Raw genomic sequence first — 18087 nt, 5'->3', positions numbered from 1 at the left:
TCTCTTTTATAACTCAAGTAGCTTTCAGGTTCTAATAAATTTAGTCCTAAATTTGAAAGAAATTGGTACTAATAATAAATTAAGGAAGTATTTATAAAATAAGGACATGGAAAAAAATCACTCAGTAAAAAGGAAAAGCTTATATTTATGGCATCATCAACAGGCACGCAAAACTGTTAAGTAATATTAATCAATCCTCTCCTGCCACCTGGTGGTAAAATGTGGCATGACCTTGTGACCACAACAAAATTATGAATAAATGTCAATATATTGCATGTTCTATGTGAGATATAGTTTGAATATTATTTTAATTTAGAAAGTCTTCCTCATAAAATGTGTTTTCTAATTTTCAAGTTCTTAAAAGGAGGCAAAGGATGTATATATTTCTCTTTTTTAAAAGTCTATTGAAACTTTCATTGTATTGAAGTCTAAAATCAGTTTGGGAAGTCCTGACTTCCTTACTGTGTTAAAACTGTCATGGTATTGCTCACTATATTTAGGCCTTCTAGGAAGCCTATGTGATCTTTATTTGCAAAAATAATATAAACCATGTACAATTATTTGCAGTTTGCATATAAATGCCTGTTATATGTTTGGTAACACTGGATTTTGGAATCTCACTATGTTTATTTACTTGTTTAGTTAGGGAGTTTGCTTATTTATAGCAAATTTCTTTTAATGAACACACATTGTGTCTGTTTTTCTCCATCTTTTTTTTAAAGCTAGTATATAAATATATTTGTATATATACAGATATATACACATATACACATACAGTTCTATTGTTTTACTCTAATTTTAATATTTCAAATTTTCATCTGACACAAGTTCTGTTTTTTCTGATGTAAAGTTTAACAATTGTTCAATATCATACCGACCTTAAATATTTTTGCATATATTTCAGCTGTAAATATGTTCACATTTCTCTTTTTAAAGGATATCATCTCATGGTGAAGCAGAAGAAAGACAGCATCAGAGCCAGATGCAATTACTCACGCCTATAATCCTAGCTACTGAGGAGGCTGAATTCTGAGGATCATGGTTCAAAGCCAGCCTAGGCACCACAGGTTGTTTCTTTGAGGATTGGTTTTGGGGGATTTGATTTTTTGAGTTCTAGGTTTATTTTAGATATGAGTCCTATGTTAGTTGCATGGATAGTGAGGATATTCTCTCAATCTGTGGACTTCATATTTAACTTGCTACCTATGTCCTTTGCCTTGGAGAATCTCTGCTGTTTAATGCAATCCCATTTATACAACATTTCTTTGATTTGTTGTGTTTCTTTATCTTTATTAAGAAAGTTTTCACCTCTGCCAAGAAGCCCTAGATTTTCTCCCATTCATTCCTATATGGTTTCAGATTATTTGCTTTTACCTTGAGATCTTTGATGCATTTGGAATTGATTCTGGTGCAGGATGATAAATAGGGCCTAACATTAGTTTTCTAACAATTCTGACAGCACCATTTGTTGAAGAGCCTGTTTTTCTTCTATTCTCTTTGTTTGGCTCCCTTATCAAATATTGGACCTGAAGGTTTATTTCTGTATCATCAGTTCTATTCCATTGGTACTCAAGCCTGTTCTCGTGCCATTAAAAATCTGTTTTCATTACTATGGCTTTTTAATAAAGTTTGAAGTTTGATATTAATATTCTTCCAGCACTCTTCTTTTTGTTAAGGACTGTTTTTGCTATTGGGTGTCTGTTACAATACAAAAGAATTTTCGGATTGCTTCTTTCATCCTATAAGATCATATGTGATGTTGAGATATTGATTGATTTTTTTTTTTTTTTGCCAGTCCTGGGGACTGAACTCAGGGTCTGATCACTGTCCTTGGAGTTTCCTCAAGGCTAGAGCAGTACTTGAGCTACAGCACCACTTCTGGCTTTTTTATGTATGTGGTACCGTGGAATCAAACCTAGGCCTTTGTGCATGCTAGGTGAGCAATCTACCACAAGGCCAAACTCCCGGCCCTGGATTTTTATTAGCCTTTGTGTTGCCTTTTTCACGCTGTTAATCCTCCCAATCCAGGAGCATGGGAGGTTTTTCCACTTTCTTAAGTCTACTTTGATTTCCTTTTTCACGTCTTGATATATTCATTATAGCAGTGCTTCATTGCTTTGGTCAAGTTAATTCCTAAGGGTTTTTGTTTATTTGTTTGTTTGTTTTGGGGTTTTTTTGGTGGGGCAGGGAGAGTTGTTATTACAAAAAAGGAGGTGCTTTCCTGATTTCAGCATTGCTCTTCTCATTGTTGGCATACAGAAAAGCCATTGCTTTTTGTGAATTAATTTTATGCTCTGCTACTTTGCTAAAGTTTCAGATCAGCTTAAGCAATTTGCGAGTGGAGTCTAGGGGGGTTTCTAAATACAGGTTTATTTCATCTGCAAAGATGGGGCGCTTTACTTCATCTTTCTCTGTTTGGATCCTTTTTGTGTGCCTCTTGCCTTATTGCTCTAGCTAGGAATTCTAATACTATATCTGTTTTACTTTACTTTGTATTTGATCATGGGGATTGAATTTAGAGTCTAGGTCTTTGAGATTTGTGGTGCTCAATGCTAGCATTCTACCACTTGAGTCACATAGGCACTTCCTGTTTTTGAGTGGCTAATTCGAGAAAAGAGTCTCACAAAGAATTTTCTGCCTGAGCTGATTTTGAACTAAGATCCTCAGATCTCAGCCTCCAGAGTAACTAGGACCTCAGACATGAGCCAATAGCACCCAGCAGACTCATTGTTTCTGTTTCTGGTTTTCCCATTCACTTCCCAATCCTTCATTTTTTCCAGTCCTCACAATTCAAACCCTGCCAATATACTTTGCAGAAGTGTCTATATTTTCCAGGTATTCTGAGTCCGTGAAAAATTGTGATCTAAGCTTCCATTTTTATATTTTAATTAGGTGATAATAATATTAATTCATATTATTAATATTATTATTATGTTATGAATTCAGACCATTTGATATTTATACAGTACATATATATATATTCATCTAATAATAATTATAGTCATTATTGCATGCAAAAATGCCTTCTTTCATTGTCAGTTAGGAAAACTTTACATTTAGAAGCTGGAGCTGTTATATTTTTTAAAATAATATATGAAAACAATCTATTTTAAAACAGTCTTCATGAAATATCGTAATATAAGCCTTAGAGATAAAGCCATAAGAATAAACTACAAAATGGGGCAGGGAGTTTGGCCTAGTAGTAGAGTGCTTGCCTAGGGTGCACGAAGGCCCGGGTTCGATTCCTCGGTACCACATACATAGCAAAAAGCGGGAAGTGGTGCTGAGGCTCAAGTGGTAGAGTGCTAGCCTTGAGAAAGTCCAAGAACAGTGCTCAAGCCCTGAGCCCAAGCCCAGGAGTGGCAAAAAAAAAAAAGAATTAACTACAAAAAAGAATAAACTACTTTATTAATAGAGACGCAAAATAATAGCATGAAAGAACATTATGCACTTAGCAAAAGATGATAGAAAATGTGTGAAAAGCCAGGCACAGTGGTTTGGAGATAAAAGTCTCTTCAATTAACCTCTAGAAAAAAAAAATTGGGAAGTGGGGCTTGGCTCAAGGGTAGGGCAGTAGCCTTGAGCTGAAGAGCTCAGGGACAGCAGCCAGGCTTAGGGGTAGGGCAGTAGCCTTGAGCTGAGGAGCTCAGGGACAGAGCCCAGGCAGAGGTCAAGCCCTGTGGCATGACTCTGCCCCCCTTAAAAAAAAAAAAGAAAATGTGTGAAAATGGTAACTGTGTATTGTTTTAGTTCTGGGGAAAAGGTTAATTAGTATTTTTTCTGCTTTACAACTTTTATCTACTTATTTTAAGAAGGAATATCTGCTATGCATAAAATGGGGAAAGGTGATTGAAAATATCACATTATGAGACTGGAGTCTTGATCAGTATCCGCATCCTTTTGAATGCAGTTAACTTATTCCATATTTTTTGATAAGAGAAGGACATCGATAGACGGATGATTGAAGATGAAATTAAAGCTTTTGCTCTATTTTCAACAGTGCTTGACTTGGTAAACAAAAGTTCAAACTGCAGAAAAGTGAAAGAAGTAGTGACACTGTCAAAAATTACCATGACACCACTGTCAAAAACCCGGAGCCTTAGAGGTAATTTCAGTGCTTCTAGCATCTTGCTGGCATTCCCTTAGTCTGCCAGAGAGCAGCTGTTTGGCCAGCTGCATGCGGAATGGGGTGCCTGAGCAGTAGGTTTCCCTGGTGACTGGGTTGGCTATCCCCATGCTCAGCAAGTAGGACTTCAACCTACTTTTTAAATTTTTATTAGCAATTGATTTTGATAACTCCACCATTTCTTTAGCCTTGATCATTAGCTTGCTGAGGTCTTCAAAGGCCTCAGAAATACTTTTGTCTGTTTCTTTTCTTTTTTTCTTCCAGTTTCCTCTCAATGCCTACAATACCCACAGCTCTTACTCTTCCTGGCTGGGATCCTCTGCTTGTTTGTAATGACTGGGGAACTGGCATAGTTTCCCATCTTCTCTGGGTCATTTCCTCTCATAAACGTGTATAAAACTCCATCTGGCCACGTTCTTTGAAGGAGAGTTTCATGAAGGCGTTCTTACTACTCTGGGAAAGGCCGCCAGGTTCTTTGTGAGGAGGAGCTGGATGCAGATGAACCACGATTTTGGCACTCTTCCCAATTTCAGCTGCCTGTTCTTCAACAAACATAATCTGGGACAAAGGAATGGCCATACAACGTTCATGATTTTTCTGATCTCTCCAAAGCATCCGTTGTGTACTAAGTAGAAGAGTCCCAGCATCAAATTTCATCTTGTCCTTGCTCTCAGAGATGCGGAGATGCGCAGCTGGATCCCCACGGTCTCTTGATCTCCAGGAGGGCTCTGGTCCACATGCCAGGCCGGGTGCCACCCCTCCCCATCGGGAATAGTTTTAATAAAAATTCATAGTCATTTTTCATCCATTATAATACGTCCTCCTACCACATCACCTCATTCTGAGCCTCCTTCCTTACAAAATACAATTAAAAATAGTACACTAAAACACCATTTATTTTATATACTTTCATCTTATTTTAAATAACCTCTTACCAGTGTTATTTATTTTGTGTAGTTCAGAAAATAAATTAAAAATATGCCACCTACTTAATAAATCCTATTTATACAGTAATTGATTTTTTCTAGGTTGCATGTGTTTACTTACTTTTGACAGAAGCTGTTATTGTACTTTTATTTGCATTCTCATTTTCATATTATTGATTAAGATTGCTGTAAAAATTGGAATGTTGTTGCTATTGTTTTATGATATTAATTAATTTGATTTATATATGGATTTCACTTTGAGTAATTGTATGATGACAAAGTAACAATAATATGAATAAATCACTTTACTTGGATACATTATTACTATTGGTATTTATATTAAGTAAAATCCAATTCTATAGAAAGTCTTAATGATTAGAGCAAAATCAATACTATATTTTCTCATTGTTTCTTATGTACCATAGGGCATGGTATTCCTTTTTAAATACCCTCTATTCAATGTTTTAAACATAATAGGGATGAACCTGGGCCCTGTACTTGAATCAGTAGCCTGAGAATTAATGAATATTCTCCTCCATATTTGGGGACCTTTATTATAGTCTGCTTTGAGAACATGATCACAAAGTTTTGATATTAACTGCATAGGGTAACAGCTGTGAATCTAGAATGGATAAATATAATTATACTTATGTGAGAAAAATTAGAAATGGCAGAAAGATATCTGGCTTGTTGTAATTATGTTAATTATGTCAGTCAAATATTCCAAATCCCACTATTCACTAATGCAATGTGTATGTGTGTGTGTGTATATATACATATATATATATATATATATATCAAAGTTAGCTTGCATGTCTACACATACACCCACACACTTTTATAATAAAGACATGTACAAAGGGGTTACAGTTACATAACAGAACATTTTTCTTAGAATAGTGTTACCTTCTCTCATTTTCACCCATTGCCCCTACTCTCCTCTCTCCACAAGTTTTAAAGCTCATTTCCCACATAGAGTTATCAGTGTTGTATTGATTCATCCCTTGTCCCACCATTGCTGTGATTTTCCTTCTCTTCCCCAAATCAGATGAACTTATATACAAAACAATCAGTACAAAAATCTATGCCACCTATCTGGTGAATATAATGTAACCCTTCTATTAGTTACAATATAAAATATATGAAAAATCCATGCCAGTGACAACTGGGTATAAACCAAAAGGGAGAAAAAAAGGAAAATGTAATAACTGCAAACAGTACAATAGAAAAAAAAACTTCACTTCCATTTCTTGGACTTCATTTTGACAAGCATCATTTTATATAGTCATATACTCAACTTTCATCACTCTTCTCAAAGATATGCAAGAGTCTGGAGATACTTTAGGTAGTCTTGATACACAGTGCTGTATAGATCAAAACATTTTGTGTACTAGTGAATGAGAAACTGAGGCTCTTTATCCTGAAGTGTCACATGACTAACACCCAGCTCATCATTTCTCAGCAATCAGAAGTGTCCTTTCCACAATACATGAAAATAATAATAGACAATCACTATTTGCCTTGAGTTCTAGAGTCCAAGTGTATGTGGTTGTAAAAGAGAGACAAAATAACATTTTACTAGTAAAAGCTATACCTATGAATATGTTATGTTGAGAAATATATTTATATATTAACCTTTCTTCCATATACTGAAGTCTCATATAGTATATTTCATATATAATGTGTGTATACCTATTTTAGATATCATGTATTGTACATATGACAATCTTCTTACGTATGTATATGTGTGCAAGTGTATGCACATATGAATATACATACAAGTAAATATTTACACTTATATACTTTTGAGGTGCCAGGGATTGAATCCAAAATTCTGTGCATATTACCAAACACTCTACTGTTGATTCATATGCTGTTTCCACACTAATATTTATTGAAGAAAATTCAACATCTGTAATTCTTTCTGTTTTTCAGGAATATGTGAGTATAAATTTGATAACTAAGTACAAAATCTATACAGAAATGTCAAAATCTAATAGTCAATCTGTGTGTGTGTGTGTGTGTGTGTGTGTGTGTGTGTGTGTATTTAAAGCAGACAGAGAAAGTTTATTGCAAAGAGAATGAGGGGGAAAAGGAAAATACTTTCCATAGTGTGGAGCCCCAAAATCAGAGTCTCATTTGTTGATGGAGTTGGTGGTCTAAAGAAGGATGTCAGCATGCTGAGAAAGATATACAATATGCCAGACCACAGTTTGGATCATAAATACGAAGTCCTCATGAAACTTCTTGAGAACAATTAAAATCTTTTGCAAGGAAAACACTCATGCATTGTGCTGGAGACTACAAAATTCTAAAAAGAATAAGCAATGCCTTTATAAAGATAAGGTAAAGATGGCCAGTTGTGCAGTCAGACCTTCAGTGCCAAATCATTTTATTAGGAGAGGGAAGAGAAAGGCAGTTTCTTAGTACTCGTGTAAAATAATAAACACTTGCATTTGAGAGTGAGTCTGTGTAGTGAGTGTATAGTCAGTCTGAATGAGAATAAGAAGAAAGTATGACAGGAGGTATAAACATGTTAAATGCATTTTTAGGATGAGCATGAGAAAAGAGTTGGAAGTAGGTTCTTTCAATAGCATAGGTGTGATACACAAGTAGAGTAAGAGGAACAGATTATTAGATGAGAAAAAAATAAATATGGGATCTAATATTATATGTAAAAGGGCCCAGGAATCATGAGGCTTAAACTATTTATTCTAAGTGCTACTTTCATCTACCATTTGTGAGTAAAACACAATCTCTCAGCCATTTAATGACAACATATGTTCAATAGAAAATTAAGCCTAAGCCTATTTGTTTCAATTCATTTCCATTCACACTGCAAAGTGCTGCAAAGATGCCACTATTCATTGTCTAATATGCAACTTGAAATCGTTTAGAACAAGAGAGACTAAAAAATGGTGTGGGGATTTAGTCTTATTGCCTTGGGAAGAATTAAAAATCTTATTATAAATGGGAGCTAATAGTGGTCACCATGTAGTGTAGTTCAAAATCATTAAGACTTTGTTATATGACTCTGGAGTACACTATATTTTATACATTGAATTGGTAGTCTTAATATTTTATGAATATTTTATTTTATAAGTTGTAAGTTATGATTTTCCAGAACCTAGAAAAAGGCCTCAGAGATGCATAATATTGAATGGCTTCTCACGAAAAAAATGACATATTTGTGAATTGATCAGCAGAAGAAGAGAGGAAAATAATAGAAACAGCTCTGTGTATCTAGAAGATACTCCTGGGAACTGAGTCATGGCCCTATAGTTCCTGCTTATTAACTGTATTTCCTGAGGTAAAGCACATGGAGTTTTCCTTTATCCCATCCAAACAGCTCATGTCTAAAGGTCTTGAACTTCTGAAATCTAGAATGTTTTCTGTAACTATATAAACAAAACAAGATATAATTATGACATTATTTTAAGATGTTTTATGCTAATTTTATAGTTTTTTGATTTCTATATTCCTGCTTTGGTATATTCGTTTATGTTCCACACTAGCGATTAGGGAGTAAAAATAGTTCATTTTCATAATTTGCCTCTTGCACTACTGGCCTAATTAAGGCTGCCACATATACTGAGATGATACAGAATGTGTTCAGCTACAGTATTCTTATTGCAAGCCCTCACAGGGTCTTCTTTCTCACTTGCTGGAGTAATTCACTTCACAATTCTTCAAATAATCCTTGAAATTCTTTGGCCTGAATACACCAACAACTAATCTTGTTTCAAATTTCCTGACTACCATGACAATGCATCATTTCTAATCATTTATGTACCCCATTCTCACTTCTGATTGAGAGTTACAGACACATATACGGCAGTTTCTTATTGTGAAAAGACCTGCCAACTTCAAACTTCAAGACTATTATACCATAATTAGATCTGAATTATATACTATTTGGGAGACTAGTTCTTTTACATGGAAGTAGAGGCACAACACTTTATTTTTCAGCCTGAGATTTTTTTCTCAGATATTTTTCTACACTAGTTATTTAGCTTTTCACACCTCTCCATGTCCAGTGAAAGCTCATTCACAGAGTATATCCTTAAGAAATTCCAGTCAAACTGAAATTTTCAATGTACATAAGAACTAGCTATTTTCTTGATGGAATAATAGTCATGTGACATATAAGGGATACAGAGTAAAATGAAAAATAGATCACTTAGATTTCATTTTCCAGAGACCATGGACTTTAAAAAAATATGCCAACATAATATATACCCTGGTGCATAGAAGCTGAGGGATTTTTCTCCTGGGTCTGTTCCATATTTATCATCTATGTTGTCACTGTGAACACAAGGTCTATGTACTTGGCAAGAGGATGTCTGCCTAGAGAGCAATATTTTATTTTTCTGTTAAGATGATCAGTATAAAAATGACAAAGTGTTTTCTGCTAGAGTTTAAAGTAGTTCCTGAAAAGAGATCATGCTGTTCTCAGTGTCGCTGGAGTCAACAGCGTGGATAGGTTTAAGGTTTATTTTAGTTGCATAAAGATAAAAGCTCTGCAGACTCACTTGTTTTGAAATTAATAAAGTGAGCAAGGGAAAAACATTGCTGTCTATATGAGTCAAATGATGTGTGATAAACGCTGCTGCCCAATCTACAATTAGATTTATACAGGGTAGCAAAGTGGTGTGGCTGTGTTTCCTTCCAGAGACTTTGTCAATTAAGTGAATTATAAAGATCACTGTGAAATGCCCTGTTACTAAAAGACACTACATATAAACTCTCATTCTGAGTACCACTCAGGAAATATGGCAACTAAGTACTTTTTAGATAAACCTCCATTCATGTACTAGAGGTTTAAACTAAAGGTCGGACTTTAGATGCTCCTAACTATTCAAATAATAGAACTGCAATATTTTTACATGTCTGTAGAAATGATTTGATCAACTGTGAAATAAACAGACACAATTCAACAGCTGAAAATACAAGATATAAAGAGAATAGAGGCAAGGGGAGGAGAAGGGTGGAGAGAAGAGAAGAGTTGAGCAGAGGACTTTGAAATAAATTGTACTCCTTATATTCTGAAATTTTAAGTGTTAGCATTTATTTTGTGGTTCACTTTTTTTGCCAGTCTTGGGCCTAGAACTCAGGGTGTGAGCACTGTCCTTGGGCTTTCTCAAGGCTAGAGCTCTATCACTTGTGGCTTTTTTCTATGTATGTGGTACCAAGGAATCGAACGTGTGTCTTTGTACATGCTAGGCAAGAACTCTACCACCAGGCCAAACTCCTGGCCCTTGTGGTTCACTTTTTCTTGAAATGATTCTTTTAGACAGTAAAGGATCAACATAATCCGCTTAAGAGGTTAACTTAGATTAAGTTATAAAGCTCTTTCAAATATTTATTTTAACAGCCGAATAAAGAATTTTAAATGTGATATTTAAAAACAGGTTATTTTAAAATTTAAGTTTCCTTTAACTTTTAGTGATTTTCTTAAATCTCTGAATAGTATGCTGGAACTGTATGTCCTAAGGTTGATTATAAAATCAGTTAGTATGTATATATTGTGTGTTTTTATTTAAGGCTTTATGTGATGACGAGGAAAAATACTAATTGTATTTAGTATAAGATTTCAAAATAATACCGTAAGTGATATCATGGAAAATTTTGTTTTATTATATTCTTTATTGTCAGGGTAATGTATAGAGGGATTACAATTACATTAGCCAGATAGTAGCTACATTACTTTTCACACATTGATACCCCTTCTCATGTTTTGGCCCCATTTCCCTCCTCCCAATTGTCTTGTTTTCCCCCTTCCCTTTCTTATTTCAAATAAACAAATAAATGTATATGCAATATACCAGGTAACAAAGTCAGATACAGTAACAATATGAGATTAACCAAAGGGCAACAAAAGAGACCTTTTGTATTTAGGTTTTGAACTATTATAATCCTCTGCTAGGAGAGTCCTAGATGTCTACTAATTACTACAAATGAGGGAAACCACTGAGTCTAGGTTCCTTTGGGTCTGGCTTACTTTATCATGAAAAATTTTAACAATTACTATGCATGTGATTGCTAATTTGCACTCTCAAATGTCTACAATTAATGATAAATGGGGTAGATGGCAGATATAAGATTCTGAGTTCAAACCCCAGTACTACCAACATACCAAAAACCAACGAACAAAAATTATTCACATATTCTCAGTTTAATCGCCAAATCTACTTTTATCAGTAAGTGAATAAGGAATAAGCTATCTTTTATTCTTTCTGAGAATGAGTCCTCATTGATCTCACTTGAAATCAAAACAATACATATTCAAATTATTTCTATAAATCTCAATGCCCTCAAGACTGTGGTCTGACTAGAAAAGTGGTACAAACAGCACAGACGCCCTAGAGATACGTGTTAGAGAATACAATTAATATGAATTGTCAGATTTGTATTGCTCAATATGTCGTGACTTACACGGTCAGGGTATTGAATTATTAACAGCACAGAGCCCGAGGAATCTCCTCAATTATTTCTACCCACACGAAATGAAACGTTTTAAGACCTCCCTCCCTATCTCCCGTGTTTCCAAAAGCTTGAATTTTAATGACATTTACTCTAGATCCTGTTTGGGGGGAATTTGTATTAGTTGACACATAGATATGTTTTTGGTGTGATCCTCTGCATAGTGTTTTCCACTTTTCACCAGAGAAAATTCCAGAAGCTGGATGCAAGTGTGACTTAGTGATAGAGGACTTGCTAACATGCACGAAGCCCTGGTTTCCATCCTCGGTACCACATACACATAAAAAGTCAGAAGTGGCGCTGTGCCTCTTGGCAGAGCAGTGCCCACACCCTGAGTTCAAGTCCCAGGACTGGCAGCAATAACAACAAAATCCAGAAGCACTACTTGTAAAATCAAGTAAATGCAGGGCCTGGACCACTTCTTAAAGTTTCAAAAAAAATCTTTTTGTTACTATTATGGAAAATGCTGAAGAGATGAATTTATGAAGATCCTTATGAAAACTATGTTAAGCAAAGAGAGAAGGGCATCTGAAGCCAGCACATAGGAACTTGCTAACATTGATTTCAGTGTGTGAAAAACAATTTGATGCATTACAGATTGACTGGAATTAAGGAAAAGTTGCTGAACATTGAATTACTCCACATGTACTTCTGTGATGGTAAAGCTTTATATATTGTGATTTTGTTAAGCATCTATTGAGCTATGTCTGCAAAATAATGCTGCTGATAATAATGGATGAATGACCAGAGCATTTTCAGGGTAAATACACATAAATAAATCTCAGGAAATCATGGAGTTACAATATTGGAAATTAGAGATGAGGTAAGCCAATGTGTAACTCGAACGAGGAAAGTGGAACATTTTTCCATGTAATATCATTTCTCATGTTTCTGTTTGATAGTGCTTGCTCCTCATTGGAATATCCTCTTTGCACAAGTGATTATTGGAAGGTTTTGGATGCCAGGCTGCTCCCACTGCTCAATTAGCATCATTCAGAGATGTTTGAGATTTGAGAAGCAAAAGAAACCTGGTGAGTCGTCATCTATCCTAAGTGGAGCTACCCTTAACTGAGTTTAAGACATCATTGCTGTGCTTTGTGAACTCAGTGATACACTTAACTTTCATATTAAAGCTTTAAATAAGAAATCCATAAAGCAAGTGCAAATGGAAGTTGAAAACTACCAGCTAATGATTCAATTCTGTATTCCCATTCTGTGCTTATTATATATGAAATCTGATTGGGGAAACCTGATTGGCATGTTGTCTGAGAAACACGTTTGAGCCTTAAGTTCACATTTGGCCCAGAAACTATTGCTCCATATACAATATGTGTACAATGTAAATTATGACAGATCTGAATGCATTGTGGTTTGTATCTCTATAGTTCTGTAGGAGAAAGAAATGAAACAACTGTGAAATAGCACAATTCTTCAATGGCAGTTTTCATATATAGTATGTGCTTTCAGTTGTTGTATTTAGCAGGTCTTAAGCAGCTCTTTATATTCTTCACCAGTGAGAAATTGTCTGTGCTCCATGCTGTTATTACGTATTGCTGAACTTCCCACATTCAAAATTTCTTCCACTTGGATCTGATCAAAATTCCTAACTAACTTAGGCTTGCAATTAGAAGTGTTGAAGTCTTCATAAACAGTATACCTGAGTGTATGCATAGTGTTCTCTGCTTTTCTCAAGTCCAATTGTGTATGCACACATTCTGTGCAAACATGCTAACATACCTGTCTATTATTAGACAAAATTTCTTTAAACTGTATAAGCAACAAAATAGATTCTCTTCAGAAAATTGGGGATAAGAATAAAATAAGCATTTCTGTATGGAGAAAAATTAAATAAAACCATGCAGTAAACATTGTTTTATCTATCATAAATTCTTGTATATTTTGGTTCTTGCCTAAATATTTCATGTGTAAAGTGTTTTGATAATTCTAAATTTGGTTACAAATGGTAGTTAAGTATGTGTTACAAATGGTAGTTAAGTATGTGTAAATGATCTCATAATAAATGAACAGCAATAAAAAATAAATAACTTTTTTTCCTGTTCCCATTATATAAATAAAAACAGGCAAAAATCTAGCTTTTAAAGGGTTGATATCTGGCTGGTGGTTATTAAGCTATATCTGAATATTGAAATGTCTGATTGAGTGATGGAACCTTCAGTTTTGCCATTTTAGAGCAAAGAAGCATTTCCTGTTTTCAAATTGTGCCTGTGTGTGAAGAAGCAGATGGCAGAGCAGAGGGAAAGAGGTAAATACATATTACCAAGTACTTAGCACATAAATCAATAGTCTTGAAACTTCGAGCTTAAGAAGAGCTTGATGAGATGTGATCAGTTATGTCTTCCCAAACACAAAACATGTTGTTAATAGAATAATCTGGTTGATGTTGTTTTATAAAATCTATAACAGATAAATTATAGGCAATGCATCAATTATGGATATACTACCCAGGTGGTTAATATTGTATGGAATTTAATGAGATTATGATTGAAAGGAATGTTATTTCCACGAGTTAATCTTCATACTGAGGACAGAAAACTTCCCTGAATGTAGGAAGAGAAAACTACCTGTCAAATACTGAATTTTGACATTATAGCATCTTGCCACTAGAGCTCATTGTTGCTCTTTCCAGAGATTCTAAAGTGCACTTTTTCTCTCATTTTATTTCTTCTTCTGTGCTTTTCTCAATTCATGAGCTGGCTAAAAATTTCTCTGAAAGATATATTCTTAATATATATTATTCTAATCAGTGTATTCCAACAATGATCATATTTTAAGTGCATGACATGTGACACACTGATAGAATGATTTGTTCTGATATCAGCATCTAAGACAAATGTCTCTAGTAAACATGTTACACCATTTTTTATGTTATATTTCTCCTTAGAAAAAATTTTCTAGGATTAATTGATTCAATTAAAAAAAACAAGTAAGGAAATGTATAATTTGGACTAACTTGAAAATCACTTCTTCAAAATGAAGCAAAAACACACACAGAAAAACAGATCTTTCAATAATAAACTATGATCAAATGTATATTGCTGGATACTAGATCTTATATGAGTAACCTTGAAGAGAATTTGATAACCATCTGAAGTATTTGTTTTATCGAGTGTTGTGTGTGGGTTTTTTTGTGTGTATTTAGATTATGTAAGGAAAAAAATCTATAAATTTTTTCCACTTTTTTTTCCTTCACTCTGATCAAATTAATATCTGCTGCTTCCGGATGCCTGGTGACTCTGAAAGTCTATGCAAGTAAAGGCCCACATCTACTCAAATAAAACACTCCTCTTTTTTTTTTTTTTTTTTTTTTTTTTTTGCCAGTCCTGGGCTAGAGCTCAGGGCCTGAGCACTGTTCTTGGACTTTCTCAAGGCTAGAGCTCTACCACTTGAGCCTCAGCACCACTTCCGGCTTTTTTCTATGTATGTGGTACCGAGGAATCGAACCCGGGTCTTAATGCATGCTAGGCAAGCACTTTACCCACTAGGCCAAACTCCCGGCCCAAAACACTCCTCTTTATTATTGCCCTGTAATATTGTAAATCCTATCTAATTTCACTGAATTCTGTTAGATAACAGAAGTTTCAAAAAAAGTAAGTGAAAAATATTTTTGGATTTACAGTAAACACATGATTATTAAGTTATTATGGCCAAGCAAGATTCTACATCGTTTATTAAGCTTTATGTATTCTTTCCCAAGAAAATCCCCACTTGCAGCTTATTTTATAAAGTCGTAAATGAAAGTCAGTTAAACTCTAGTAAAATTACTCCATCTAATGAGTTGCAATATTAATCTAAAACTCTTTCATCCACTCTTTCATTCTTGTTAGAATCTTACCAACTAAAATCTTATCCCAAATGTATGCACATATATTTCATACACACACATAAACACACACACAATACACTGCTCACAATTCGTTTATGAGAGCACACTTTATAATAGATTGGAATGTCCTCTCTTTCACTCTCTCTGCTACTGTATTAAGTTGGATAAACTGGTTTAAATTCAACATGTCGATTTATGAGTACAATGTATCTTGGTAAATGTCATCACTTTCCTCATTCTCCCTAATCTCATCTATCTCAGTCTCACCCACACAGTTACCTGGTTCCATTTTCCTATGTGTATATTAAATATTGCACCTGAAGCCTGAGGTACTTAAACCTGGCTCCTCCAAGAATAATGCACAGCCCAGTTAAAAGCATGTCTATGTAACATCTGGGTCCACCCCTAAAAGAGACCCTGCATCCTTACCAATCAAAGCTAGAACATTCGTTGGTTCTTTCCTCAGCTTCCTCGAGTTAAAAATCAGAATGCCTTCCCCCAAAAGCAGTTCTCACAATAGTTAAATTGCTTATATATTTTTACAATCTATCAGGCAATGAAAAGAAATTGGAATGAGAATTTAGGTCCATATTTTAATATCTGGTATAGATATAGGTAACTTTCTTACTTTTGCCCAGTTAATTTTATATGCTGAGAGAGTTACAAGAGATACAGGCAAGGTACAGGCTAGGTGAAAGGAGATGGACAATGTAATTTGAGTGAGAAAGATGTACAGTGTGATACTCTCTTTTCAAATTACCTGACAATTCAAGAGACATGGGTTATATATTAAAGAAAGAATGTATTCCAAGACAGCAAATGCCTCCTGTCTGAGACTGTCTTAGATAAATGGACAGCTTTCTACAGTGTGAAAGTTAGATATCATATTCAAGGTAAAGGGTTTGACTGACAGATCAGTATCCAAGAAATACCTGGCATATCAATGTCTCCATGCTAATAAGGACATATATTCTAAAGTCATTAGCTGAACTTTTGGTTGGAATGGGCCTGTGTAACTAAAATCTAGTGAACTGAGGATTATAACATTAAAAAAAAATCGAAAATCAAAGAAGCCATTCTTTGAAAGCTATCCCCATTCACAAGGAAATGGAAAGCCTTGTAGGAAACATAGTTATATGTTTATAATCATTAGTATTTGTCTAGGATAGTCCTAGAAAAGGATCAGAAGCCCTCAAGAGCTTTGTACATAGGACCGTGTAAGCTAACAAAATGAACTCCAGGATATGAAAACAATAGTTTTTTTTCTTTGTTGTTGTTTTTAATGTATTGTATGAAGTTATTTCTTTTTTGGTTCATTTTCTCCCCTTTGATTTATCCCCTAATGTCATTGTATTTGAATTTGGTCCTCTGTGTCTTCTATATATATTTATCTGAATTGGGGAAGAGAAGGAGAAGAAAAAAGCAGTGACACAAACACAGGGTGAAGCAATGCCACAGTAATATTCACAAGGCAATATGTTGGAAATGAACTTTACAACTTGGGAAGGGGTTGGGAAAGGAAGGGAAGTAGGAGAAAAACAAGAAAGCAGGCAAAATGTTCAACAAGAAATGTGCTCAGTACCTTACATTATGTCATTGAAACCCCTCTGTACATCACCTTGACAATAAAATTAAGTTAAAAAACAAGAAAAATGGTTGAATAAAATGATTATTGAATTAAATGTGAAATCTTTAAAAATTATAACTAGCATAGCTGTGATATTAGACATCTATGTAAATATTTATATATTACAAATATATCTATATATTATAGATATATTTACAAATATGTACATCTATATATTTTACATATATAAATATTTAATTATAAAATCTCAAAAATATATAGCATACATAAGTATATCACATCATAATGAAAATTATGTCACATGGCAAATGCTTAAAATCAGTTATTTAGCAATTATGAGCAATAATCATCAACAATGGATTATAGTTTTGTCATTTTTCTTTTACTTTTTAAATTTCTATTTAAAAATGTTTTTCCTAAAACTGACTGATAAATTAGCCACTCTAATATGAGGTCTCTTCAGTCTTTAAATTTTTCCTCTTTTTAAAAACTGTTTGATTATGTTGCATTGTTACAGCTTCCTCTAAAGCCCTCATGTCTGTCTTATCCAAATTATAGTTCGTTGTTCATGGACTTAGCATTTGAACTTTTTACAATACCATTAATTTTGTTTCCACTTGAAAGAGACAATCTGATAGTCAACTTCTCCATATACATTAGAACTAGGCTTAATGCCTGGTAACTAAGAATTGTTAGTCACACAGAGACAATTCTATATAAAGGTATTTGATACCTCTAGAACTACAGAGTTTGCACTTGTAAGAGTAACCATTAACCTTTAAACCTAACCCGTCTCTTGAGCACAATCTTTGGTTGGCTACTATCAAATTAGCATCAACTTGTAACCTTTGTGGAAAGATTCACTTTGAAGGTGTTTGCTTGGCTTTTAAAATCTGATCTTTTTTTTACCTAAAGTTTACAGTCCTCTGGTCCAAGAAAACAAAAATGTATTCTTGTTTTTTTCTTTTTTTTATTTGATTAATAGAAGGGTTACAGTATATTCACCAGATAGAAGGTGCATAACTTCACACACATTGATACCCTTTTTTATGACATGTCAAAATATATTCTTTTACACAGTAAATTTGCAAACTTTTCTGTGGTGTTTATTTCCCTTACA

At 34.3% G+C, this 18087-nt stretch overlaps 1 pseudogene; it reads right to left on the bottom strand.

Annotated features, from left to right (window-relative positions):
* Window positions 1–3863: 3863 nt before the first annotated feature.
* Window positions 3864–4720, bottom strand: LOC150056853 (vacuolar protein-sorting-associated protein 36 pseudogene; annotated as a pseudogene).
* Between the last annotated feature and the right edge of the window lie 13367 nt (window positions 4721–18087).

The sequence above is a fragment of the Megascapheus bottae genome, chromosome 11 (assembly GCF_031878675.1).
Source record: "Megascapheus bottae isolate mThoBot1 chromosome 11, mThoBot2.hap1, whole genome shotgun sequence".
NCBI lineage: Eukaryota > Metazoa > Chordata > Mammalia > Rodentia > Geomyidae > Megascapheus > Megascapheus bottae.
This window is presented reverse-complemented; position numbering and strand designations above follow the sequence as displayed.